Below are 25,807 nucleotides of genomic sequence, written 5' to 3' on the forward strand. Positions count from 1 at the left end.
CAGAGAGATCAACGACTTTAATACTTTCACTATTTCTGCTACTGCTATCTTCTAGGAACTTAAAAGGAGGACCAGGTGTACAGGCAGAACATGTAAAGTGAACAAGGAGTGTGACCACTGAAGCACAGCACCACAGGGAGACGTTTAAGCCTCCAGATGTCTGCAGGCAGGCCTGGCTGATGTCCGACCTCCCACAAGAGGCTGGTGGAGCAGAGTGTTCTCTAACCCCTCCAAAGAAAGGGAGTTTCCCTTTCACGGTCTGCTAAGTAACAGGCCCCTTCCCAGGCACTGGCGTTCCCACAAGACCAAGGTGCCCTCAAGCGGCCCTTATCCGGGCATGACAGAGGCTCACACTCTTGTCTTCTGCTCACTTCTCACAATGTTCCTTCAGCTCCTGACTCTGCACTGGCTGGTTATTCCTCAGTTATAATAGTAAAACAGAGATTAATACTAAAAACTAATGATTATTATCCATATGTGATCATCTCTATATCCTATTTCTAGTATAACTTTTCTTACTACAACTACTTTCTTTATTATATTGGAACAGCTTGTGCCTTCACTCTCTTGCCTCAGCACCTGGGTAACTTTCCGCCCACATCTCGCTGGTCATATGAAGTTTGAGATCTCTATCAGATCTCAAAGTGGAGATGACTGACTACTTGAGATGGATTTAAAGGTTGGAGCAGATCAAGGTGGATGGAGAGAAAAGAGCCCAAAGGCAGAGAAGGATGTGAAGAGAGACCCAGAGTTAATAGCGAAATTGTGTGCAGAGGCTTCTGGGTGCCTGACGGGGCTCACAGAATCCAGGGAGACCTGGTATCAAGGCATCATCTTGGTCCACACAGCAAGTGTGTCTCCCTCACTCAAGGACTAGGCAGCGACTGTACTTTGGCAAGAAGAAGGATGAGAATGGAGTGGAATGACATGAAATGCCATTCAGAGAAATATCCCTGGGAGATGTGGCCAAACCTCCTTATTGCTTGATTAATTGAATCTGAATAGTGATAGGTACTAAGCCCTCAATAGCTAAATCATAATTCCATAGCCTTCCATTAGCAATAAATCAGAAAATGGTGGGCCAGGTACTTTTCTGAAACCCACATTTGCAGAATCCTGGACTGTCTGAACTGTTCCTTCAGCCCAAGTCTTCCTCAGTGCAGAAGCTGCACTCACAGCCTCCTCCAGCGAGCTCCCACCTCTGATGACACGTTCCTGGGGTTGAGGACTCCCTACCTCCCAGGGCAGATGAATTCCACTCTGGAAACACCTAAGTTTGAGAAAATTCTTCCCATCATCTGACACCTCCTGCTCACTGGCCCTTCTGGAACTCTTTAAAGGCCTCTCCAGCTGCCACATCCCAGCCCCTTGGGTTTGAAGGTGATTCCCACAACCCTATGTGCCCTCTCCAGGCTAAACATCCCCGTGTCTCTTGGACTCCTCCTCAGTGACATGTTTCTAGGCCCTTCATTCTAGTTCATCTGGGGCTTTTTCCAAAATTGAACTCAGGCCTCCAAGTGTGGCCTGTCACCCCCAGTCCTTGGAACACTGTGCATCTGTCACTGCAGCCCATTGTGTTCCTGTTAACAGGGATTCGTGGACAATGTAGTTTGAGTTTACCAGGACAGGCTTTAATGACAATGTGTCCCTGAAGCATGGTTATTTTCCTATCAATGTCCTTGTGGTGGACTCTTAGTGACCGCTAAAGAGCCTTTTTGCAGTGTGTTGCCTGCGGGGAGCAACAGAGAGTATGTTGAGTCAATGCTCTGAGGTTGGGTCTGAGTCACAGAGCCCTGAGATTATCCAGGAAGACACACTCATTTTCCTTAAGTATCGGTCTTGCTAATTATCCACTGAGATATTTGCGGAGGGAAGAAGGCACAAACCGAATTACAGGCCTATTTGCCAGAGGATGCATTAGTGGCTTAGCTCCTGCTGGAGTGGTGGTGGGAAACAGGAGAGTATTGGCAACTTCAGATAGGACCTGTCCCGGACCCTCCAAACAGGCTGAGCACAGGTGTGCTCTGTGTCTGTGTAAGCTGCACATCCCCATGCCTCCCGCCCACACGCACTGGGTGCACATGAACTTCTGTGCCTAAATGGAATGGCTCTGAGCCCTCTCTCCCCATGCTACTATCAGGAATCTGAGTCTTTTGTAGGGAAGACTCTGAGCGCCCTCCCCCGAACATCTCTGAGAATTCCCAGGAGTGTTCACACATGTCCTTTTCCACTTGCAGCTCTTTACCTGAGACAGAGGCTCAGATGTGTCACTCTTTATGTCCTCTCACTTTCATTTCCAGGGCTTCTGCCTACCATCAGCGACTATGTAGCCAGGGGTTGTGGCAGCAGCTGCCCAGCAAGATGCCATATGTCCAGTGTGATGAGCGCCAGGCCCAAATCCCAAGTGTCACCCCGATGTAGCGTGCATGACACAGCAACCAGGCCCTGGGGTCCTCCCATGTTCCTTGCTGCAGGGTGTCCCTTCATGTGGAGTGGCCTCATGGAGTGGAGCGGACGTGGGTGGTAAGGATGCGCTGGTACATAAGCCATAGGATGTGGGGGTGGGGGCGAGGTGGGAGTTGGGAAAAGGTGTCATGTGGGAGAGGCACAGTGCATACTGTGGTTACAGAGGGATATGGGTGGGAAGGAGGTCCCAGCAGAGATTGCTCTGGCCCTTCCCTTCTGGATCTCAGAAGCTCCCCAGGTAATCCTGACATGCAATGTGTCTGCTTCCTGTCTGGGCCCCATACTAAAGGGATTTGTAGGCTATTTCCAAATTGCAAGGAACATAATGCAAAAAGCATATCTGCCTATGGTAAAATGGCTCAGACCACACTCACCTAAAGTTTTTGGGTAATGAAATATTTCAAAACACAGAGCTCATAAAAGAGATAATGACAGGTATCCTTGGAGGTGCAAAGGGTGAGAGGTAGTCCAGCCCCTCACTGTACAGCAAGGCCCAGGGACAGGGTTTCCAGCTGCTCGGTGCTCACTAGACCAGAAGCCAGGCAGGGTGTCGGCTACAAGTGGGGTGCTGGGTGCTTGGTGATCTCTCATGTTTCTACATTCAGGATGTTCCCTGTGGGATAAACCTTCTCCCTGTGGGATCCTTATATGGGGATCGGGGCAGGCACAGACTCCTGTGTCTTCGTCACTCACAGCCCCAGCCGCTGTCCCTATTTCATTCTCCCTGGGTCAACAGCAGGAGCCCTAACCCTTAGCCACAATGGAGTGGGGAAGGGGCAGCCAGGAGACTCTCGGCTGACAGATCACTTGGAATACCCCTATCAATTATGTAGCAGTCCCCACCACTGCCTTTGCAAGTTAGATTTAAAATGAGGTGTGTTTTCTTAATTTTTTTTATTTTAATAGCTTGAGGGGTACAAGTGGTTTTTGGTTACACAGATGAATTGTACAGTAATGAAATCTGAGATTTTAGTGCACCCTTCACCTGAGTAGTGTACATTTTACCCAATATGTAGGTTTTTTATCCTTCGCCACCCAACACTCCTCCTTCTGAGTCTCCATAGTCCATTATACCACTCTATATGCCTTTGCATACCCATAGCTTAGCTCCCACCTATAAGTGAGAACATAGAGTGTTTGATTTTCCATTCCTGAGTTACTTTACTTGGAATAGTGGCCTCCAGCTCCATCCAAATTGCTGCAAAAGACATTATTTCATTCTTTTTTTATGGCTGAGTAGTACACCATGGTGTATATATACCACATTTTTTAAATCCACTCATTGGTTGATGGGCACTTAGGTTGGTTCCGTATCTTTGTAATTGTGAATTGTCCTTCTACAATCATACATGTGCAGGTGTCTTTTTGATATAATGATTTATCTTCCTTTGGGTAGATACCCAGTATTGAATTGAATAGTAGATCTACTTTTAGTTCTTTGTGAAATCTCCATACTGTTTTCCATAGGGGCTGTACTACTTTACATTCCAACCAGCAGTGTATAAGTGTTCCCTTTTCACCACATGCCCACCAACATGTATTATTTTTTGACTTTTTCATAATGGCCATTCTTTTTTTTGAGACGAGTTTTGCTCTTGTCACCCAGGCTGGAGTGCAATTGCATGATCTCGGCTCACTGCAACCTCCCCCTCCAGGTTTCAAATGATTCTCCTGCCTCAGTCTCCTGAGTAACTGGGATTACAGGCACCCACCACCATGCCCAGCTATTTTTTTTTTTTTTTTTGTATTTTTAGTAGAGAGGAGATTTCACCATGTAGGCCAGGCTAGTCTTGAAGTCCTGACCTCAAGCGATCCACCCATCTCAGCCTCCCAAAGTGCTGGGACTACAGGCGTGAGACACTGCGCCCGGCCAATAGTAGCCATTCTTAAGGCTCATATACTGTTGGTGGGAGTATAAATTAGTTCAACCATTGTGGAAAACAGTGTGGTGATTCCTCAAAGACCCAGAAACACAAATATCATTCAACCCAGCAATCCCATTACTGGGTATATACCCAAAGGAATGTAAATTGTTTTATCATAAAAACACATGCACGTGTATATTCACTGCAGGATTATTCACAATAGCAAAGACATAGAATCAACCCAAATGCCCATCATTGGTAGACTGGATAAAGAAAATGTGGTACCATGGAATACTATGGAGCCACAAAAATAAATGAGGTCATGTCCTTTGCAGGAATATGGATGGAGCTGGAGGCCATTATCCTTGGCAAACTAACACAGGAACAGAAAACCAAATACCACATGTTCTCACTTATAAGTGGGAGCTAAATGATGAGGACTCATGGGTAGCACAAAGAGGGGAACAACAGACACTGAGGTCTATGAGAGGGTGAAAAATGGCCATTCTTACAGGAGTAATGTGGTACCTCACTGTGGTTCTATTTGCATTTCCCTGATGATTAGTGATGTTGAGCATTTTTTCATATGTTTGTTGGCCATTTGTAGATCTTCCTATGAGAAATGTCTATTCATGTCTTTTCCCACTTTTTGTAAGATTTTTTTTCTTGCTAATCTGTTTGAGTTCTTTGTAGATTCTAGATATTAGTCTTCATTTGCTTCTAGATATTAGTCTTCGTTTGCTGCATAGTTTGCTAATATTTTCTCCCCTTCTGTGGGTTGTCTGTTTACTCTGATGATTATTTCTTCTGCTGTGCAGAAGCCTTTTAGTTTCATTAGGTCCCATTTATTTATTTTTGTTTTTGTTGCATTTACTTTTGGGTTCTTAGTTATGAATTATTTGCCTAGGCCAATGTGCAGGATAGTTTTTCCTAGGTTATCTTCTTGAGTTTTTATGGTTTCAGGTCCTAGATTCAGGTCTTTTGATCCATCTTGAGTTGATTTTTTTATAAGGTGAGAGATAGGGATCCAGTTTCATTGTTCTACATATGGCTAACCAGTTTTCCCAGCACAATTTATTAGATGGGGTCTCCTTTCCCCAATTTATGTTTTTGTGTGTTTTGTTGAAGACCAGTTGGTTTTAAGTATTTGGCTTTATTTCTGTGTTCTCTTTTCTGTTCCATTGGTCTATGTGTCTACTTTTATACTGGTACCATGCTGTTTTGGTAACCATAGCCTTGTAGTATAATTTGAAGTCTGGTAATATGATGCCTCCAGATTTTTCTTTTTGCTTAGGATTGCTTTGGGTATTTGGGCCTTTTTTGGTTCCATGTAAATTTTAGGATTTTTTTTTCTAATTCTGTGAAAAATGATGTTGGTGTTAGGATAGGAATTTGCACTGAATCTGTAGCTTACTTTCACCAGTGATATAGTTTGGCTGTGTCCCTACCCAAATCTCATCTTGAATTATAGTTCACATAATCCCCACATGTCATGGGAAAGTAATTGAATCATGAGGGCATTTATTCTCATGCTGTTCTCGCGATGGTGAGTGAGTTCTTATGAGATCTGATGGTTGTTTTTGTTTGTTTGTTTGTTTATTGAGATGGAGTTTCACTCTTGTTGCCCAGGCTGGAGTGCAATGGTGCGATCTTGGCTCACTGCAACTTTCGCTTCCCAGGTTCAAGCAATTCTCCTACCTCAGCCTGCCAAGTAAATGGGACTACAGGCATGTGCTACCATGCCTGGCTAATTTTGTATTTTTATTAGAGACGGGGTTTCTCCTTGTTGGTCAGGCTGGTCTCAAACTCCTGACCTCAGGTGATCTGCCCACCTCTGCCTCCCGAAGTCCTGGGATTACAGGCTTCAAGAGATCTGATGGTTTTATAAAGGGCTTTTCCCCCACTTCACTCTGCACTTCTCCCTGCTGCTGCCATGTGAAGAAGGATGCATTTGCTTGTCCTTTCACCATGATTGTAAGTTTCCCGAGGCCTCCCCAGCCCTGCAGAGCTGTGAGTCAATTAAACCTCTTTCCTTTATAAATTACCCAGTCTTGAATATTTCTTCATAGCGACCTGAGAATGGACTAATACAGGCAGTATGGTCATTTTCATGATATGGTCATTTTCATGAGCTTGGGATGTGTTTCTAGTTGTTTGTGTCATCTGTGGTTTCTGTCAGCAGTTTTTGTAGTTCTCTTTGTAGGGATCTTTTACATCCTTGGTTAAGTATATTCCTAGGTATTTTATTTTTTGAGCTGTTGTAAAAGGGATTAAGTTCTTGATTTGATTCTCAACTTGGTCATTGTTAGTATAAAGCAGTGCTACTGATTTGTGTACATTGATTTTGTAACCTGAGACTTTACTGAATTTATTTATTAAATCTTGGAATCTTTTGGAGGAGTCTTTAGGGTTTTCTAGGTATATGATCATATAATTGGTGAACAGCTGTAATTTGACCTCCTCTTTTCCAATTTGCCCTTTCTTTGTCTTGCCTGATTGCTCTAGCTAGGACTTCCAGTACTATATTGAATAGAAGTGGTGACAGTGGGCATCTTTGTCTTGTACCAGTTCTCAGAGGGAATGTTTCAACTTTTCCCCATTCAGTATGATGTTGGCCGTGGGTCTGTCATACATGGCTTTTATTATTTTGGGGTAAGTCCCTTCTATGGCTAGTTTGTTGAGGGTTTTTATCATAGAGGATGCTGTGTTTTATTGAATGCTTTTTCTGCATCTATTGAAATGATTGTATGATTTTTATTTTTAATTATGTTTATATGATATATACCATTTTGAAGTGTGTTTTAATTGGCCAGTTTTTAGGGGGGATTTATTTTAGACAAAGGTGAAGATTAAGGGGTCTGCAATGGCCCTGCCTAGGCAACGGATCCAGCAGCATCAATCCCACAACTATAGGGGTATCTACAGGTCATTCTCGATTAATGAGGACATCATCTCTAGCTACTAGTTTTTGCTTTGGCTGTGACTTGGTCAAAGGAAAATGGAGGATTGTACAAGGTGCAAAGGGGCACAGTTGAGTTAGTGGTTTTGATAAATGGACCAACATGGGCAGGATATAGGACACTGGGGAGGAGAGAAGTGATACTAGGAAAACAGCTTCACATTATGCTTCTGAAGCTGGGAGGTTAGGGAAGCCTCTACAGTGGAGCCTGTCCTGCCCAGTCAGACTGTTGAGGACTTCAGGTTTCAGACTATACTAGGGATGGCTGGAGCCAAAGTGTGGCAGCTGGAAGATGTGATCTCACTTAAAAGAAATGCAGAATTGGCCAGGCGCAGTGGCTCATGCCTGTAATTCCAGCACTTTGGGAGGCCAAGGCGGGCAGATCACGAGATCAGGAGATCGAGACCATCCTGGCCAACATGGTGAAACCCCGTCTCTACTAAAAATACAAAAAAACTAGCTGGGCATGGTGGCAGGTGCCTGTAGTCCCAGCTACTCAGGAGGCTGAGGCAGGGGAATCACTTGAACCTAAGATGCAGAAGTTGCAATAAGCCGAGATCGTGCCATTGCACTCCAGCCTGGTGAGAGTGAGACTCCATCTAACAAAAAAGAAAAAGAAAAAGAAGAAAGAATAAAAGCCTGCCAGGACAAGGCTTTATTGCAAATGCTTCTCTACTTGTAGAGATCAGACTTGATGAAGAAAGTGCACAGACGAGAAGTGGGGAAGCAGAGCTCAGAGAACCAAATTCTGTCTTAAGCCATCTGCCTTCTCCTGGCTTTGGCTAACGGTATTAAATACCCTCCACCCAGCCCCACCCAACATGCACATGTGAACACACGTGTGTGCAGCTTCTGTCCCTCACAGCTGCAGGGGACAGAATTGAGCTTGCCCCCATGACATGCTTAGACACACATAAAGTCATAGTCACTTCTGCCCCCTCCTGCCTGGGACCCAGGTTTCCAAGGATCAACCAAGATCCCTGTTTCCCAGAGCCTTGCCCTGGTGGCTATCACTCAGTGACGCTTGGGCTGGCTGGAATCACAGCTCTGACCCTGCTCATTCCCCTGGATCCTCTTTGGAATATTCCCTGGGTGGCTGGCTCTGGAAGGAAGCAAAGGAATGCATTTGCCCTGTTGTAAGTCTGGAAATCTAAGTAGCCTGAGTGCCTGGGGGTTAGGCTGTATTCTCTAAGCTGAGTTTCCCAACTCTCCTGGCTAGGACGCCTTATATTAGTCCATTTTCATACGACTATAAAGAACTGCCTGAGACTCTTCCAATTTGTGCTTTCCTTTATGAAAGAAAGAGGCTTAATTGACACACAGTTCCACATGGCTGGGGAGGCCTCAGGAAACTTACAATCATGGCGGAAGGCGAAGGGGAAACAAGGCACTTTCTTTACAAGGTGGCAGGAAGGAGAAATGCGAAGTGAAGGGGGAAGAGCCCTCTATAAAACCATCAGATCTCATGAGCACTCACTATCATGAAAATAGCATGAGGGAAACCACCCCCATGGCTCACTGATCTGCCTCCACTTTCTAGGGAAAAAGAATTTGCAAATAAGGAAGTTGCAGACAACTCACTGCTAGCAACGTGTGTGAGCTGCCTACATTCTATTAAGGAATATAAGCTAAACACATCCTAAAGCAATTCTCTGTGAACTTGAAAATCATTGAGTAGTTCTATTATTTTTACCTTTACCATATATGGTCAGTTACTTAAATAACACAAGTTCCAGGAGTCCATCACCAATAAGAAGTTTCTTTCTGTCAAGCAATGAGGGGAGGAAGTGGTGAGTAATTCCTGCCTGTGAGGTAGCCATGGGATAGCAGTGTTTCCCATTTGAACGCATATGGATGCCTGCCTTAAATGCTAGTTGTTAGAAAGATGTACATTGGAAACCCTATTGCAAGTAAATGTCACTTCAAGTTGTAGGGTTAACCAGCAAGCAACTAAATTGATAATGATGAAGCTAAATTAATAGTAGTCTGTAGTTAAAAGGCAAGAGTAACAGTAATTAAAACCACAGTCCCTCAGGATGGCATCTCTTCAAACCTTGCAAGTGTGCATTTCTATGGGAGCATTAGTGCTGCCAGACTCTTTAGGAGGGCTTGGCATCAGAATCTTCTGGAAACACATTAATAAATTTAGTCTGTGATGCAAGATGAAGGAAATGTTATCTGTTAAAATTCCTCATAGGAAGGGAACCATACTTCCCTGCCAAATATCCCTTGGTGGGTCCTTGGGCTAGGAGATGAGGCAGCCGCCAGACCAGAATCTGGAGAGAGCTTTGAGGGAGAGGTGGGCTGGCGGAAGGGTGGGTTGGGAAATATGTGTCCACTGCTCTGGGCGAAACAGGGAGAAAGGAACAGCAAGGTAGTTGAAACCCTCTGTCTGCATCGTGACCTCTCTGCATGAACATCACTGTTACAGGTTAAATGTTTGTGTTCCCTCCTCCAAATTATTGTGTTAAAGCTCCAACCCTACCCCAGTCACAGTGTGACTGTGTCTGGAGGTAGGGATTTTATAGAGGTAATTATAGTTAAATGTGGTCACAAGGTTGGGGCCCTGAGCCAATAGTATTAGTGTCCTTATAAAAAGAGACAATGGAGACCCCAAGTATGATCTATCTTTCTCTCTCTCTGTCTCTCTCTCTCTCTTTCTCTGCTAGTGAGAAGGTGGCCATCTGCAAGGCAGGAAGAGAGCCCTCACTAGAAACTGAACCTACAAGGATCTTGATCTTGGACTTTCCAGCCTCCAGAACTGTAAGAAAATAAATTTCTCTCATTTGAGCCACATGGCTTGTGGTATTTTATTATGGCAGCTTGAGCAGATGAAAATAACCTCCTACCTCTACCAAACCCCCCCCCAACCTCCCAGCTCACAGAGTACAAGGGGGTTGGGGGTGGGAGCTAAGGAGGGGCCTGAGCTCTGTGCTCTAATTGGCCCTTGGGTGAGCTCCCATGGACCCTGGGGCAGGTGAGAGGTGGTGGGAGCCCAGAGGCACAGAGAGAAGCATCAGAAAGTCAGCCCTGGCAACTTGGAGACATCAGCCAGAGCTCTGGACTTCCACAGGCTGTGTAACTGGATTTGGAGGCAGCAAGGGCCTCAGCTGAGAGCTGGGAAGGCATATATAATCACTGCATTAATAACTTTGGTGCCTATGTAATTGGGTATCAGTAAGGAGGCCTGAGATGAAGGAAGACAGGGAAGACCAGGAATTGCATGTTGTTGTGGCTAAGACCCCAGGAAGGCACCTGAACACTTGGACTGCTGGTGAGAGGCAGGAGGAACCTCTGGGCTCCCTGTGGCTGCAGCTACAGTCCCCTCTTTGAGAACCACTAGTCAAAGGCGCGGGTTCCAGGGAGGCCCCCAGGAGGCTACCCACTTGTGTTTTTCCAGCTCACTCTCAGCCGTGTTCTTCCAGGAACTTCAGACCCCACAACCTGCAGCCTGGGCCTCAATCACTGGGATGATCCCCCTGTGAAGAGGGTCTGCTTATAGCTGCCACCGTCACGGTGGCAGTGGAGCCAGTGTCACCTGGTGATGCCACTGAGGACCAGTAGAGCCATCTGGGCCCGAGACCACCCTGAGCCCCTGTGTGGAGGGTCCTCCTGTCCATTTTCTACTTTTCTGCTGTCATATTCTTCCCAGCCATGCCTGGGCCCAGCCTGGTCCTCATACTAGCACCCCCACCCTCTTCCTCTCAGCTCCTGGGCAACCTGCTATGTCCTGCCCTTGCCTTTAACCCAGGGCTCCTAGTAGGGGTAGAGGTTGACATGTCCTGTCAAAATCATCTGGGCAGCATTCTCTCTGCATGTGGGCTCCACACCCCCAGCAGTGTGACTTTGTAGCCCCCTCATCAAGAGCTGGAGTCTATTCCCCAACCCCTTGAGTCTGGGCTGGCCTTGCGACTTGCTTTGGCCCATGAAATGCTATGGCCTGGAAACATGCAGGTTCTGAGCTTAAGCCTTCAGAGGCCTCGTGTCCTTCTGCTCTCTGTCTTGCTCCCCAGCCTTTGCTGTGAGAACAAGCCCAGACCAGCCTCCTGGAGGATGAGAGACCATCTAGCACAGAGCCCAGTCATCCTAGCCAAGGCCCAGACATGGGAGATGGCCCAGCCGAGGTCAGCAGCTCCCCAGATTTGGGTCTGCTCAAGGGGAACAGTGGACTCTGCAACTGCCCAAAGCACTAAATGCACAAACTCTCCCTGCGGCATGGGGTCTTTTCCCAAGCTGACCGTTAGGGTCTTGATGAGCCCTGTGTGGCTACCTTCATGACAGCCCTCACCTTCCAAGCAGGGCTTCTCAGAGAGGCCGGTCAGTGGGAGGGTCCCAGAGCTCCCAGAAGAGGCCGCCATGCCCTCAGCCTTACAAGCCAGAGCAAGACATGAACTCAATCTGCAAAAAGACATGCTCTTGGCCCTTGGATGCTGTCTTAAGGGCTGCGGTGGGCAACCCCACAGATTGAGGCACTCAGGGAGGCAGTATGCCTGTCCCAGTCAGCCTTGGGAAGAAGATTTGGCTGTGAACACAGGACTGGCCGCCCTTCACCAGCCTACATGGTGGGATGCATGAAGAGCAGGCCTCAAATCCAAAGTCTAAGTGCCAAAGGTTCACTGTCCCCACATTTCTCTCATGAGTGTCTGCCTTTCCACTAGTTTCTGACGGGGAAGCTGAGGTTGTGAGAGTTTTCCTGAAAGACTGGGGTGTCTGGTGTTCATGTTAGACCCCAGGTGGGGTGAGGCTTTCAAGTATGAGGAGTTTCCCTATCCCCTCTCCCACCCACCCCTTCTCCAGGCCTGAGCCAGCCAGGTAGAAACGTGGGATCTTGGTCTAAGGACCCCGTGGGTTGCTCGAAGACCCTGCTTTGCAGAGCGAGACCTTACAAGGCCTTACAAGGACCCAATTGGCATTCACAGAACTTGACCTGAGCCTTGCAGCAACATCAAGCTCATGGCTTATAGAGCAGTCTGCTCTGGAATAGTGTGATTCCAGCTACTAGAAAAGACGTCTTGGCCGGGCATGGTGGCGCACACCTGTAATCCCAGCACTTTGGGAGGCTGAGGTGGGAGGATCTCTTGACCCTAGGAGTTAGGATCAGCCTGAGCAACAAAGGGAGCCCCATCTCTACAAAAAATCAAAATATTAGCTTAGTGTGGGTCACACACCTGTAGTTCCAGCATCTTGGCAGGCTGAGGTAGGAGGATTGCTTGAGCCCGAGAGGTCGAGGCTACAGTGAGCTATGATTGCACCACTGCACTCCAGCCTGGGCAAGAGAGTGAGACCCAGTCTCAAAAAAAAAAAAAAAGGAAAAAGAAAGAGAAGGAGGGAGGCAGGGAAAGAAGGAGGGAGGGAAAGAGGAAGGAAGGGAGGGAGGGAAGAACGAAGGGAGGGAGAGAGGGAGGGAGGAAGGAAGGAAGAGAGGGAAATAAATGGAAGGAAGAAAGGGGAAAGAAAAAGAAGAAAGAGGAAGAGAGAGAAGGAGGGAGGGAGGGAAGGAAGGAAGGGAAGGAAGGAAGGGAAAGGAAAGGAAAGAAAGAAAGAGAGAAAAAGAAAGAAAAAGAAAGAAAGAGAAAGAAAGAAAGAGAAAGAGAGAGGAAAGGAAGGAAGGAAAAGAAAAGGAAAGAAGAAAAGGAAAGAAAAGAAAGGAAAGAAGGAAGGAAGGACGGAAGGAAGGAAGGACGGAAGGAAGGAAGGAAGGACAGAAAGAGAAAGTCCTCTTGCTCATCTGAACCTTTCCTCCCATGCTTTCTCCCTGTATCGGTTTCCTGAGGCTGTGTAACAAATTACCACAAATTCTGTGGCTTAAAACAACAGAAATGCATTTCCTAAATGCCTTTTCTAAACTTCATATACATGAAAAAGAATGTATTATGTACTCTTGTATCTGAGTTCTTCTGCTTAACAGTTTTAACTGAATTTTTATTCAGATATTTGTATATTCTCATGCTATTGAAACGTAGGTTTTTGAGATTCATCCATGTAATAGTAACTCATTTCTTTTGGCCACAAGTCCAAATCAAGGTATTTGCAGAGCCATGCTTTCTCTGAAGCTTCTTGGGCAGAATCCGTCCTTGCCTTGCCAAGCTCCTGGTGGTTCCTGGCATTCCTTGGCTCATGGCAGCATCCCTCCAGTCTCTGCCTCCTCCTTCACACAGCCTTCCTTGCTGTCTCTCTGGGTGGCCCCTCCTCTCCTCTTCCTCTAAGGACACCAATCATTGGATTTGGGGCACACCCTAAATCTAGGATGATTTCGTCTTGCAATCCTTAACTAGTTACGTCTTGCAAAGAGCGTTTTTACCAAACAAGGTCATTTTCTGAGGCTCCAAATGGACATGAATTTGGGGTAGGGCACTCTTTAGCCCACTACACTCTTTCATGGTTCCTCCTCTGCCCCAGGCCCCCACTGAGCACTTGTGCTTCCTCAGCCCCCAACAGCCCTCCAGATCAGACATTGGCCATGCTCCCCAGCTTGGTTCCAGGGCAAACAGCCCCGCTCCTTCCACGGCTCTCTCCAGCCCTAGTCTCACTTCATGATCTTCAAACTCATCACTATCCTATTCATCCCCCTCTGGACCACCAGTTTGTCAAAGTCCCTCTTAAAACATGGCTCTTGACATGGGGCCCAGAAACCAAACTCCCAGCCACTTCTCGTGTTGGGCGCAGTCCTCCTGACAAGAGAGCCTAGACTGGCACTGACTTGGGTGACTGAGGGCATGACACTCTTGCCTGGGGCCTCTCCAGCCCCCTGTTTCTCACAGGAGCTACCTTGTCTCCTCCAGCTGCAACTTCAGCAGTTGACTTTTTGACCCTAAATTCAGGATGTTGCATTTGCCCCACTGAGGTCCCTGTTGGAAGTCTGAGCCCCATACTTGTGGCCTCAGGAATGGAGTGTTTTTGGGCCCAGTGCTGCCCTCTGCTTCTCCCTTACAGCCCTAAGCAGAGAAAGCACCAGGGAGTTGGAGAAAGTCTCAGTTTTTGGGCCTGCGAGGGTGGATCATACTTGTAATCTCAGCATTTTGGGAGGCCAAGCCAAGATGATCACTTGAGGCCAGGAGTTTGAGACCAGCCTGGTCTACACAGTGAGACCCCATATCTACAAAAAATTAAGAAATGAGCTGGGCATAGTGGCATGCTCCTGTAGTCCCAGGTATTTAGGAGGCTGAGGTGGGAGGATTGCTTGAGCTCAGGAGTTGGAGGCTGCAGTGAGCTATGATCATGCCAACCTGGGTGGCAGAGTGAGACACCATTTCTTTAAAAAAAAAAAAAAAAAAAAAAAGCCTCATCTTTTGAGGCCTGGGTTTGAATCAGCCTTTTTTTCCTGTTGCCCCTTAGCTCTACCCCAATCCTCCCAAAGCGGCTCCAAGCCAGCCCTGGCCCTTGGGAGGGTGGGTGGCCCATCAGACGGGGTCTCCTCCTGCCTTCATTGGTGTAGCTGGAGCACCAGAATGGGGCTGTTCTTAACGCAGAAGGGCCTGAGACAGAAACTCAGAGCAGACAACAGCCTCTCCCCCATGCAGGGCTCTGAATTCTCACTCAGAAACTTCCACTGACTGAGCCTTTGGGGTGCAGGTTGGCCGCAGTGTTCCTCAGGCTGGCCCCTTAGGATAAAGCCCCAGCATCTCAAGCCTCAAAGACTATCCCTCAGCCCCAACCCTTAGCTGTGCAGAGGGCATCCACAGCAACCTAGGTCCTGGGGCCTTGCTGAGGCTCAGCCTTTCAGGAATTCCCAAGCAGTGAGAGTTCAGAATTCTACAAATAAAGAAACTGGGGTCAGCAGGAAGAGAGACCAGGCCTGCTAAGCTCTGGCATCAGAGCTTTCCTTCCCCACTCAGGCCGGCTGCACCCTCACAGTGGCTGCAGAGGCGGAGGAGGAGAGGAGGAGGTGGGAGAACTGAGGCCAGGTGCTGCCCCGCCCTCCCTTCCTAGGCCCCGCTCCTGCCTCTTGAGCCTTCTTTCTCTCTCAATTTATGTAAATGTCATATTATAAATACAGTTTAGTAACCTGCAGTTTTGCCAAAACAGTGCATAAAGGATATGTCCTCATGGCAGTGAACCGAGATGTGTATCGCGGCCCTTCCATGGCTGCCCAGTAGCTGTCTCTGTCCCCTAACAGCCATTCCATACAGACGGACACAGATGCTGATGGCTTCTGCGACGGTAACAGCTCTGTGATGGGGCTACCTCAGCACACTGCGCGTTTGTGCGATCAGCTCCTTTCTATAGATTCCCAGATGTGGATTTGAAGGTGAAAGGGCATGTATATTTCATGTCTTAATCTGACCACCCAATGTCTTAGGGTGGTTGGGGCCCTCCCCGGGGGAATGTGGTAAGTTATTTTGGATCCTGAGATTAAAGGGAAGCTGCTTTGAAGCAGGGAAACAAGGCTGACCAGACTGGGGCTCCTTGAGGGCAGGGGCCAGGCTCCCATCCAAGGGGAGGCAAGAACCTGCCACTCAGGCAGGGCTTCAGAACTGGAGGGGTTAATTAGAGATGGATCCAGAAATCTATAAACACCTGAAAATGACTGACATGTGCTAATTTCTTCTTTAGTATTCACAATGGCTTTCTGTTAATTAAGAAGAGACAGAGCCCAGGGGAGAGGTGACGGGCCAGTAATTCTGGCACTGGTGGGCTGGGCAGGCTGCCCATCCTGGGCCTGCTGATGGTGAGGGGGCAGCCAGGGCACAGTTTGACCTTGAGGACACAGGCCAAGGACAGCCTGGCCCTCAGGGAGCCTCCTTGGGCAAGAGGTAACATTGTGCATGGGACAGGCAGCAGCTTTCAGGTTTCTTGTTTTTTAAGCTCAGTGACTGCTGGCTCTTGAGGAAACTGGGGACACAGGAGGCCTGGGTGGGGAATTGGGGTCTCCCCTTTCCCAGGGAGTCTTTTCCATAGCCAGGCAGGGACAGGGCGGACAGGCTCCTTCCCCCACAGCTGATGGAGGAAGTGAGACTGCAATGAGGTTTCCGAAGTGGGTCCACTTCTTTGGGTGTGGTGGGTAGGGAGGACCTTGTCCTCTGCTGCTTGGCTGCAGGGGTAGGATGAGAGGATGGAGACCACCGTCAGTTATATCCCTCAGTCCCCCTTCATCACATGCTCACTGCCCTTTCCTACCACTCCACCACCCCATAGAAGCTAGGGCTGAGCCAGAGCTCTGGCCCAAGTCACTCTGGACAGATGGGAACATCTGGAGACAGCCTGTGTGTGTGTGTGTGTGTGTGTGTGTGTGTGTGTGTGTGATGTTGAGTGTGTCCACTGTCTTGTCTGCATGTTCATTGTGCATATCATTGTGTGTATGAGAATGTGTGAGTGTGAGTGTGTGTTCAAATCCTGTACCATTTTCAAGCTTCATGTGCCTTTGGGAAAGCTACCAAACTCTCTATAACTCATTCTCCTCATCTGCAAACTAGGAATGGTGATAGTGCCCACTTCACAGTGTTGCTGTGAAGATTATATGAGTGTGTGTCACACACTTAGAACAATCCTTATGTTTGAAAAGCATCTTTAGCCTAGAACCCCTTTCCCTCCTCTACCACTTCATTTATTTGGTAAATTCTTACTCATTCTTCAAGACCCAGCTGAAGTTCAGGCAGCATCAGGTCCATGTCACAGTGCAGGAAGATCTACCCTTAGAGTTCTGGGCTCAGGGGCAGAAGCTCTCAGTCCCTAAAGAAGCAGGGAGGAGCCTCTGGTCCCCATACCTCATAGTCAGAACATGAATGTACAATGATGTGGACACGTCAGCATGGGCTTGTACACATCTGTACAATGATGCATGTATATACACAATGTACACACACACACTCACAATCTGCATGGATACAGGAGGTACAAATACTTTGTGTCCTCAGCATTTGCAGACATAGGACTCACACACGTAACCTTGGCATGCACAGTGCGCATGGATGGAAGCCCTCCATTGTTTACAAACATGATGTAGAAGCAGAACTTATATACACACATTTTGTACACATTTAGTACTTTGTTCACACATATATACAAAACATATACTTTGTACACATAAACTCTTACATAAACTCTTTATATATGCACAATGCAGACAGACACAGAATGCATACCTGTGTACATGCATGGCATGGATGTATTCTTTACACACAGGGCAACACAAGAATAATGAATACATATGCACACACATGTGTGCTCACACACACTGCACAGTCCCAAATGCAAGGCCTTAGACTCTCACAGTCCACACAAACCAGCCTGTAGCTGCCATCCCTGGGGAAAACTCACCCTGAGCCAGTAACCTCCCTTTAACCTTCAGCGCTGAAGGCTGCATTGGACCCACAGATGGGGAATTAATTGGTGTCATTAACATGAGGCAATGATAATGACTTCTCATCGATCCCTGTGGCAGATGTATGGCCACCCCGAGGTGGAACTGGGAGCTCAGGATTGGGGTCTGGGCCTCTCTTGCGGAGCTTTGATCTTTGGTGGCCACACTGGATGCCCATTCCTGTAAACAGACTGTGGTCAGGCCCCACCTTGCAGGATTCCTCGTAGAGCACAGAGGGGAAATGGAACCCAGGGGAGATATGCCACTTCCCAAGGTCACCTGGCCTGCTAGAGGCTGGGGCCACCTGGGCACTCAGGACTCAGCCCGTCATATGTGAGCCTCCCCCAACCCCCTCTGTGCTCTCCCACCCCTTCTGTAGAAGTCACTCTTGTCCCTCCTTTCCACCCAGGCTCTAACCATCTCCTGTAGGGCTGGCCCTGTTCACAGTCTCTGTCCTGTGTCCTGGGGCCTTCAGTGGGACTGAGACCATGAAGTGGAAGGGCTTGGGCTGTAGGAAGGAGAGGGCCTGGGTTGCAAAGAGGATGAAGGTGCAGAGGCTGGCCTGGGACAGACCAACAGACCAGCAAACTCCTGCTCCTCCAAGAGGCTGCCTTTTCCAGGAAGCCTCCCCTGATGGGCCTACTCCAGGCCTAGCTGGATCCCCTTCTGATGCTTCAGCAGCTTCTTCTCCATCCAGCCCTTATCCCATGGGATTGCAGTGGTCTGCTTCCCCCTTTCCTTCCCCACCGTGCCATGAGAAAGTCTTCCTGTATGGACTTTATCTAATGATCTCTGCAGCTCCTTCAGGCTTACCCCAGAACAGGCAAATAGTAGGTGCCTAATGGATGTTGAATAAATGGAAATAGACTGAGACAGACAGATAGGCAGACAGACAGGTGGAAAGGCTGAGACCAGAGCTGGAAGGACAAATGGAGAGGGGTGCTGGAACCCAAGTTCCAGGACTCTGTGGGGTGGAAGGTGGGTGCATGGGCCTTGGGGGCTTGGCCAGGTGCCCAGTAATGGCAGAGAGTTTGTGTTCTCTGGGGCCCCCTAGAGGCTTTGGGTTCCCTTCCTGGGTTGGAGCCAGGCTAATTCCTCCTACCTGTCCTCTCAGGACAGAAGCGTGGGGAAGGTAGCTGAAGGCCCTGCAGCTGGGAGCTGGGCTGGAAAGTGGCAGTGGGTAAGTGGAGGTGGAGGGGTGGTAACGGTAAATGGGATCCAAGGAATAGGATTCAGACTCTGTGGGTTCAGACACGGGCCGAGGCTGAACTCATTCCCAGCAGCCCCCTGGAAGCCCAACCTGGGTCAGGCCCCTGGGGACACCCCCGGACTGGCTGGCTGCACTGAATTTGTTACTGTCACTGCATTTCCAGGGTTTATAATGAGCTGCTAATGAGCTGTCAGCTAATTATGAGAATTAAATGGGGTAGCGGGGCTGAGTTGAGTTTTGCTGAAAGCTTCTGGGGTGTCCGGGGGGAGGGAAGGTCCCAATCAGCTTCCTGGCCCCCTCATGAAGGTGAGGGTGAAGGAATTTGCTCTTGGAGAGAAAGAGGGAGAACTCCAGCAGCCCCAGAATAAGGCAACTCCGGCCCCACAGCTGGGGAGCACCTGCACCAGAAGGCAGGGCAGTCGGGTCTGCGGAGGGCAGCTGAGCGGCCCCAGAGGTTTGACTCTCTGTGTGACCTCAGGCACGTCCCCCTGGGTCTAGAGTCTTTCCTTCTATCTGTAAAATGGGTCTGGAGGAGGAGAAGGGACTAACCAGCTGTTGCCTGCTGGCCCTTCCTCGCATCTCAGCCCAATCACGACACTGTGACTCCTCCTTCTTCACAGATGTGGCTCAGAGGCCCCCAGCTTTGTGAACTTAGGAATTTGCTTGGGGGTCACATGAAATAATTGGTGAACCCAAGTGGAGAATCTTTAACCAATAGAAATGAGTGCATATGTTGACAGGTGCAAGAACATTCATAGCAGCTATTTTCATAACAGAGCAAAACTGGAACAACCCCAATGTCCATCAACAGAAGAAGGGATAAATAAGTTATGACATATTCAAACAATGAAGTAGTACATAGCAATGACAAAGAACAAACTACGTACATAGACAGTCTTCATTTTATGTGATCCCATTTTATGTGCATATTCCGATATGCACAGATTCCAGTTACCATGGTTTAATTAAGCAATTTCAGTCTCTCAACAAGGTGGTTCAAATTTCAGCCACCATTTTACTGGCATATTTTAAACTGTGAGTAGTGGCCTAAGGGGTAAACTTCCCTGCTGGCTCTTCAGTTTGCAAGTTGCTCCATCAATAGCAGATACATATCATGATCGATGACCAATCACATCCCTCTTTCTAAGGCTGTTGGTGATTGGACAACGGCCAATTGGATCTCTAATTGAAAGAAGGAATTAGTTAACAAAGAAGAAATTGCAACAAAGAAATGAAAATGATAATGCTAGAAGTAAAATTCGACTCAAATGTAAATAGAGTTGTAGAAGAAATAGCTGACTGGGAATGCCCACCGACGCTGCCACCGTTTGGCTCCAGATGTGCAGCAGAGGAACTTAGCAAAGACGAACGTATTGACATAAACGAGGAACGAGGTTGTGATGAAGTGGATGAACATGCCCCGGAGAAAGTGATGCTCACAAAAACACTTCACACCAAAGGAACTTCCAGAGATATTTCACAACATTGAAAACACAAAGGAGGAAATGTTGGTAGCAGATCCAAACTCAGAACACAGTCTGACAATTGGCCAACACATAGAAAAGATGCTTGCCTGTATTGTAAGTGACACGACCAGCATGTTCAATCTGCTCTTCATAAGCTTTTACGAAGAAGTAAAATACTTTAATTCTTAATTTTCTGATGTCTAAAATTGCATCAGAATTAAAACTAATTAAAACTAATACTAAATGAGTATTAGTTTTACTATTGTTTTTATTTCCCAACTATATTTATAACTTAACAGTAAGAGTTTTTAATGTTTTGACAAAACTTCTAAAGGTCACAGAACAATCATACTTTTCCCCCACTGATTAGGATCTCCCTGTGCGATTTCAACTCACACGGTCGTTTGTGTGTCCCTCACGCACCGCTGTGCAGAGCGAGAGCTGCCGGTACATGCAGTTGCACAGATGACTCTCACAGAGATGATGCTGAGAAGAAGCCAGATGCAAAAAACAAGTACATACTTTATGATTCCAGTCACATGAAGTTCAAAGGCAGGCAAAACTAATCTATGGGAGTAGAAGCCAGAAGAGTGGTTACCTGGGGTAGGTGGGGGTACTAACTGGGTCATGAGGAAGTCCACTGGGATGTGGGATATATTCCGGAACTTGATTTGGGTGGTTTCAGGCATGTATAAATTTATTTTAGAAATCATCCAGCTGTATACTGAAAATGTGTGTACTTTATGTAAAATATTCTTAAATAATTTTTTAAGTGGAGAAATCCTGTGAATGTCTTGGGGTTTTGTGCAGCTCCATCTTCGAGAATTTGACAATATTCCACGTGGCTGGCCTTTTTTACCTTCTTCACTCTCTTCCCTCACCCACCTCCAGTAATCCGGCCCTCCTGGTTGCCCTTCCCTCTCTCTGGCTACTCCTCAGCCCCATGCCTGACTTCTCAGCGCTGCTCTTCACTTTCTCCCCACATTGGTCATCACCTGCTGCACTGGTCCTGCCCAAGGGGCACCTCCTCCACCCTGAAGCCCAGGCTCACCCAGAACCCTCCCCGGGCTCACTCCCTTCAGGTGTGCAGCGGGCGACCCTGTCACCCTTGTCTCCTCAGTCTCTCTCAGGAAGGAAGGAAAGAAGGAAAGGAGGGAGGAAGGAAGTGAGGAAGGAAGGAAGGGAGAGAGAGAGGGAGGGAGGGAGGAAGAGAGGGAGGGAGGGAGAGAGGTAAAAAGAGAGGGAGGGAGGGAGGAAGTAAGGAGGGATGGCAAATGGATGGGAAAATAAAGGAGAAGGAAGGTCAGTCTGGCTGCTGCTGGGGAAGGGGCAGCTTCAGGGAGAGACCGTGCAGGGCAGGAGCTGCTTAGGGAGGATTTGGGCCTGATCCCAGCTGTAGAGAAGCAACACCCCATTAATGCCTCCCCGGCCACTGACGCGCCTCCCTAATGGAGTCTGGAACTCCACACTATTAGCCACAAATGGCATTTTGAAATGGCTTTTTTTTTTTTTTTTTGGGCAAACCCCAAAGACATTGCTAAGATTTACATTTTCAAATATATGCTGACCTTTTTTTCCTCTTTCTTTGAGTTCATTTGTCATCAGTGTATAATTGAATCAATATATTTCCCGATCAGCCCCAAGATTGAATAAGGTCACGGGGAGCCGTGTGTGGGCATTAGACATCATTATTTCACTCCGAATGAGCGGCCATGGCACGGAGCATTCCGGGCGCCAAATGAAATTCTATTAGATTCTATTACACTTTTACAATTATAGAGACGTTCCAATATTACAAGGGGAAATGAAGTCATAATAAAAAAGCCCAGAGGTGTATTACAGAGAAATGGGCACACTATTTTTCTAGTTAAAAACTTGATGGAAGGAGCTTGACTGGCTTTCGGTTGCCGAGATGTGACCTTGTTCTCAAAGTCCCTCAGTTGTTGGGCCCCGGCCCTTCCTTCCCAAGCCTCTGCTGCTCAGAGAACAGTCAGAGCCAGAATTTGGAAGCCAGCTTACCCTCTCTAATCAAACTGAGTCCAGCTCCTAGGCCCCATGGAGGCACAGACTTGTTCCAAACTGATGTCATGATGAGGCAGCCGAGATACTGAACCATCATGGGGAGGTGTCTGACTCTGTGAGAAAGAAGCAGAGTGGCCAAGCAGGCATGTGAGAGGGTGGCCATGGGCCTGCATGAGCACAGGCGCCTGCCTGCTGGCATACGAGGCAGGGATTCCAGCAGTGGTGGCATGGGTGCCCACTCCGTGCTGTGGAACACCTGCTCCATGCCACTGTGCTGCAGTGGGCCAGGGATCCTGCCATCGTGTCCTGACTCTTGCAGAGGCGTTCCATCAGCTCCACGCACAGATAAGACAGGGCCCAAGAGGGGCAGCTGGCAGGGCTTTCTGAAGAAGCAGAGGAGACAAGCTAGGCCTTGAGGGATTGGGAAAGCCTGGATATAGGGATAAGAGAAGAAGAGCCCCAGAGCTCGGAGGAGAGGAGAAACCAGTGCAACGAAAGGTCCAGAGGTTGGGGTGAGCCTAGCGCATTGAGAGTCAGGGATTGGTGGGGGTGGTGGAGAGGGCAAATGCTGGGGAGCGAGTAGGTGGGTGGGGGCTGGGGTGAAGGGTGGGGCCTCAGACTCTTGGGAGACCTGAGGGCAGGCAGGGGTCTGGTCAGGTGCAGGTTGGTGGCTGCCCAGGAAAGGCTCGCTGTGGGATGAGGTGCACGCTGGACAACCACCCAAGGGAGGCAGGACAGGGGGCCAGGAGGGGGGCTAAGACCCAGGTCTCTGGCACCTGGGTGGTTGTCCAGGACCATCTTGGGAAGAAGACAGTGACAGAGCCTCTTGGGAACAGGCATAGAGCCCTCCCCTTCCCTCTGGCCCTGCCCAGGTGCAGGGATAGATGGTGGATAGATGAATGAACTTCAGGCTTTCCAGGAACACTATTAGATGGGATAATGGTTCACTAATCTTTCGCTCCCCTCTCTCTTGAGGTATACATTTTCCCACCCATTGATGTTGGACCTGGCCATGTGTGGTAGGCAGAATTGTAAAGGTGACCCCCCAAGATTCCTGATCCCTAGTTATCAGCGCAGCACTAATTTAGGTACTGCTGTGGAGGGATTTTGCAGATGTAATTAAAGTCCTAAGTCAGTTGACCTTATGATACAGAGATTATCCACGTGGATCTAAACCAATCCAGTGAGCCCCTTAAAAGGCAGAGCATGTTCCCTGGTTAGCAACACAAAAGGAAGCCGAAGAGTCAAAGCACGAAAAGGATTTTTTGCACTATTGCTAGTTTGATGAGGGAGGGGCCACATGACAAGGAATGCAGGCGGCCTCCAGAAGCTGGGAGCAATGCTGGCTGCCAGTCAGCAAGGAAACGGAGATATCAGTACTCCGAGGGCATGGAAAAATCCTGCACCTGCAATAGCAGGAATGAGCCTGGAAGAGGAGCCCCAGCTCTAGATGAGAATGCAACAGCTGACACCTTGATTTCTGCCTGGGCAGAGAGCCCATCACATCATGCTGAGCTTCTGACCTACAGACTGTGGACTCATAAATGGGCATTGTTTTAAGCCACCAATTTCATGGTAATTTGTAAAACAGCAATAAAACACTAATTATGCCTTGACTTGTATTGGACGATGGACAATGCAAGTGACAATGTGGACCTGGGGCTAGGCCTTGTGGGTTTCTGCTCAGCCTCTCATGATCCTTTGATGATTAGAGACTAGGAAGTGCAGGCCTAGGAGCTGTGCTTTCTGCTGGGCCAGAGGAACCGGCCTGAACCTAACAAGACCCTACAGCCATCCCTTGCTGACCTGCATCCTAAAGTGGAGTCACGGAGCCAACCTGCAGACCTGGTAACAGGCAAATCAATGTTGCTCTAAACTGTGGAGTTGTCGGGTGTCATGCCACCATCATGTCACAGCAATAGTTGAATTTACAGATACCTTCATCTTAGCAGCAGCCAGGAACAGGCTGGGACAAAGAGGCACGGGCTGCTTTGAGGTCCTGGAGCTGTCATCTTGTGCAGGGGTGAGCCCTGGAGGCCAAGGCTTGTGCTGAGCCAGCCTGATCCACAGCACTGGAACATCAGCTAACTGTCCTTACCACCACCCTGGGTGTCTGCATGCCCTTTCTGTTGGGGTCACCTCTGGAAGTCACTGTGCCCCACTAGGAAGTCTCCTTTCCTCTAAGAAAGCTGGAGCCCCGTGGCCTTTCCCTTGCTGCTAAGAGGGATGCTTGCCTTTTTCCAGGCAAGTTCTGCTAGACCACCCCTGTGCCAGCTGCACAGGAAAGTGTCAGGCCCTTGCCCCCAAACTCGGGGGACACAGGCCACATCCCCTCAAGAACCTCTCTCTCTGATTGCAGGGCAGTGCTGATGTCTCTCCAGAAAAATCCTCACTTGTCTCACCCACCACCTGGAGGCAAGTAACTGAGGAGGCGCACGGGCCCATGAGGGTGTCCACTCAGCAAGCCTTGCCCGGACCACCCAGCATCATGCTGTTAAGACATGGGGTCTGGGCTTCTGTTTTCTCCAGCATTGGACCTCAGTTTAGACCAGCACCTCTCCCTGCCCTTTTACAATTTATTTTGAAATAACCTCAACTTTACAGAAAAGTAGCAAGTCCAGTACACGTAACTTTTTTCCCTGAGCCATTTGAAAACATAGGGTGATGACCTGGGGCCCATCAAGAAAACACTTCCGCATGCATTTCCCTCAACCTTCTTTAACACAGCAAAATCAGCAAATTAGCACTGACATATAACTAGCAGTCAGTCTTCTGCCCCACTCAAGATGCACCAAGCATCCCAACAATGTCCTTTAGAGCAAAAGGACCCAGATTTTGGGGTCATGCATCTCACTCAGTTGTCATGTTCCTTAGTCTCCCTCAATCTGGGATAGTGCCTGGTCTTTCCTGACCTTATTGCCTTTGTGATGACAGGCCGGTATTGGGCAGGCTGTCCCTCAATCTGGGTTTGTCTAACGTTTCTCAAGGTTCAATGCAGGCCGTGCGTGTTGGACAGGCCTGTTACCATGGGCTCGTCCCCGCGCTTCTTGTCAGGAGGCGCAGGGTTTTGACTGTCCCATTGCTGATGCTCACTTTGATCACATGAGGAAGGTGGTATCTGCCAGCCTTCTCTCCACGGTAAAATTATTCTTTTTCCCTTTGTAATTAATAACTATGTGGGAAGGTATTACGAGACTGTGTAAATATCCCATTCCTCATTAAATTTTCAATTTATTCATTTATGTCGGTATGGATTCATGGTTTCCTATTTCTTTCAATGGGTTATGAACTGCTACTATCATCATTTATTTTGATGTTCAGATTGCCCCAGATTTGGCCAGTGGGAGCCCCTTCAGGCTGGTTTGTCGCAGCACCCGCCCCCTGTCACTGTCCCAGCTGTTCCTGGTCATTCCTCCAGTGGAACAGTACCTGGATGACCTCAATAACCATCTCTTCACCCTCCAGGTGCCCTGTAGCAGCGCCTTGAAGACTACTCTTTCAGGCTGGCATCCTGAGCGC

General features: G+C 48.3%; 1 protein-coding gene across 6 annotated transcripts in view; it reads right to left on the reverse strand.

Moving 5' to 3' along the window:
- Positions 1–25,807, reverse strand: part of RPL27A (ribosomal protein L27a) — a 1,008,958-nt gene that overhangs the window by 317,873 nt on the left and 665,278 nt on the right. The window lies entirely within an intron of this gene.

This window comes from Macaca thibetana, chromosome 14, assembly GCF_024542745.1.
Source record: "Macaca thibetana thibetana isolate TM-01 chromosome 14, ASM2454274v1, whole genome shotgun sequence".
Lineage (NCBI taxonomy): Eukaryota > Metazoa > Chordata > Mammalia > Primates > Cercopithecidae > Macaca > Macaca thibetana.